The 3093-nt window shown below is 40.9% G+C and overlaps 1 long non-coding RNA gene across 6 annotated transcripts in view; it reads left to right on the plus strand.

The window, feature by feature from the left end:
* Window positions 1-2125: 2125 nt before the first annotated feature.
* Window positions 2126-3093, plus strand: part of LOC123626920 — a 31930-nt gene continuing 30962 nt past the window's right edge. For all 6 annotated transcript variants that reach the window (XR_006731074.1, XR_006731076.1, XR_006731075.1 and 3 more), the window contains exon 1: window positions 2126-2765. This is a non-coding gene — a long non-coding RNA (uncharacterized LOC123626920). The remainder of the gene's footprint in view (window positions 2766-3093) is intronic.

Consider the following 3093-nt stretch of genomic DNA (forward strand, 5'->3'; position numbering starts at 1 on the left):
CAGGTCACTCATTTAAAGTGTACAATTCAGTGGTTTTTAGTCTATTTGCAGGGTTGTGTAATCATCACCACTATCTGTCTGATTTTAGAAGGTTTTCATCACCCCAAAATGAAGCCCCGTATGAATAGTCAGTCCCTATTGTGCCCTCTCTGCCCCAGCTGTGGGCACCCACTAATCTACTTTCTGTCCCTATGGATTTACCTTTTCTACACATTCCGTGTAAATGAAATCATATCATGTGTGATCTTTTCTGACTAGCTCCACACCCTTAGCATCATGTTTTCAAGGTTTATCCATGTTGTGGCTTGTAGGAGTACTTCATTTGTCTTTACTACTAAATAATATTCCATTGTATGGAGGGACTATATTTTGTTTTTCTGTTCATCAGTTGATGAACATTTGGGTTGTTTCTACTTTTTGGCTTTCATGGCTAATGTTGCAATGAACATCCATGTAGAAGATTTTGTGTGAAAAATATTTTTCGATTCTACCAAATGGTTTTCCAAAGTGGCTGCACCATATTACAATCCCACCAGCAATGTTGAACTATACAGTTTTACATAAGTAGAGCAGTATGTTATTTTGGGATGCAAAGGCCACCTCACATTTGCTTATGCCACAGGAGAACAGAAGAGTTTTTAAGTTCCTGTAACTGAGGAGGGACACACACTAGCTGCAGGGCAGTGGGACCCGAGTGTGGGCAGTCCCATCAGGTTTGTTCTCTTCTGTCTCGGGCTTCCCCATTCTCAGGCACTCCAGGTTTACGTTCTATAACCGTTCAAACTAAAGGCCTGGGATCGACTCTCGTTGCACCAGACCTGGACAAATCACTCCAAACACGGGGACAGGAGTATGCTAACTGGCCAGACCCAGGTCCTATGTCAACTGCCAACCTCCCCATCCCCCCATCTCTCCTGGACTGAGAGTTGGGGGGGTTGCTGATAACATGCTGATACCAGAAACATAAGAGGCAGTATAAGACATACTAATAGGATGTCAGTAGCTTTACAGAAAATGTTCTTAAGGGGTGAATTAAGGTTTTTCCAAAATAACTTCACAGCGTAATAAGGAAAGCAACTAGGTTTTGGAGTTGGGCAGTCTTCAGTTTAAATTCTGGCAGTTCTGTTCCCTAGCTGTGTAATCGTAGAACGTTAATGTTCTTGAATTGCAGTGTTCTTAATGTATAAATTGTCAAAAAGGACGTGTCCCTGCAGGGTTGATGTGAGAGCTACAGAAAATACATACAGAGTATCAGGCATAAATCCTGGCACATAGTAGGTATTCAATAACCGGTAGTGTTGGAACTGGAGCCCAGCAGTTGGTCCTGGCCTGGTGTGAACTTGGCTTGAATCTCAATAAGAATAATAATAAATAATGTGATGAGTAAATGTGGCAGATTCTGTATGCCTTCCCCAATCCATAAGTCTGGAGTCAATGCTGTGGTTTTCTTGAGAGAAAGAAGGTTTCTTGTCTACCCCTAGTTTAATTCTTTTCTCCAACATGTCCCTGAAATGATCTCAGAAGGAAATAAAGTAGTATAATTGAGATTAAATTCAATAAAATATATTCAAAGCATAAAAATATGATTCTGGACTTTGGAGCGTTTTTTTCCCCTCTGAGTTCATAGAGCCCAATAGTGGTTATGTTAAACGAAATGACTGTAGACAACTAAAATCAGGTCTTATGTTGACTTTATTTTTGAAGCATCATAAGCTATTTTTCATTTTTAAGAAATAGACTTTTTAGAGCAGTTTCTATGGGATTTGACAAATGTATGATGACATGTATCCACGATTACGGCATCGTACAGAGTAGTTTCTCTGTTCTAGAAGTCCCTTTTACTCTGTCCTCGTCCTCTCCCCAAGCCCCTGGCAACTACTGATCTTTTTACTGTCTCCATAGTTTTGCATTTTCCACAATGTCATATAGTTGGAATCCTACAGTATGTGGCTTTTTCAGATTAGCTCCTCTTACATAGTAACACTTATGCATTTAAGGTTCCTCCATGTTTTTGTTTGTTTGTGGCTTGATAGCTCCTATCTCCTTAGCACTGAATAACATTCTACTCTCTGAATGTGCCACAGTTTATTTTTCCATTCATGGGCTGAAGGGCATCTTAGTTGCTTCCAAGTTTTGGAAATTATGAATAAAGCTGCCATAACATCTGTGTGCAGGTTTTTCTATGGATGTAAGTTTTTGACTCACTTAGGTAAATGCCAAGGAATACATTTGTTGGATCATATGGTAAGAGTATGGTTGTTATTTAATGAACAGACCCCTAACCAATTGTGTTATATCTTATTTGGAGAATGGTTATATGAACAGAATGAGGTTAATCAACTAAGGCCTGGTGATAATTCATTGTATGTGTCAACTTGACGGGGCCACAGGTGCCCAAATAACTCGTCAGACATTATTCTGGATGTTTCTGTGAGGGTGTTTCTGGGTGAGGTTAACATTTAAATTGGTGGGCTTCAGTAAAGCAGATCACCCTCCCTGGTGTGGGTGGGCCTCGTCCGATCATAGAACAGGAAGGCTGATCGCCCCCAGGTAAGAGGGACTTCATCTCAGGGTCTCCTGTACCACTGGTGTGCACTGCAGAGTTTGGACTTACAGCCTCTGTATTCACACGAGCCAATCCTTATAATTACCTTCTGGTTCTGTTTTTCTAGAGAACTATGACTAATCCAGACCTCATGAACTAAAAAGGGTCTTGGGCCAACACTAGGAAGAGAATCTTGGCTAAGAGCATCGGGCCATCACAGGTAACTTTGTGTTATAGCTATCCTAGCTATCCCTACGGCGGGTGACAGGGTTTTAGTGTAAATCTCTATAAAGCAACTAAGGTCAAGTAACTTCTCCTATTCCTAGTCCACACTCACCAAATAACCTTCTCTTAATTGAACTTTCCATATAACTAACAGTGTAAAAATGCACTCCATCTGCAAGGTTGAGGACCCAAGGCTCAACAGGAGCAAAATTTTATCGCGGTAAATGCTAAATCTGTCAAGCTTGACATGCCAAAGCAGCTTTCCTTCGCCTCACCTTGGTGAGCACACCTTAGCATCTGAAAACACAACAAAATCCTAAAGC

The sequence above is a fragment of the Lemur catta genome, chromosome 1 (genome assembly GCF_020740605.2).
Source record: "Lemur catta isolate mLemCat1 chromosome 1, mLemCat1.pri, whole genome shotgun sequence".
NCBI classification, from domain to species: Eukaryota; Metazoa; Chordata; class Mammalia; order Primates; family Lemuridae; genus Lemur; species Lemur catta.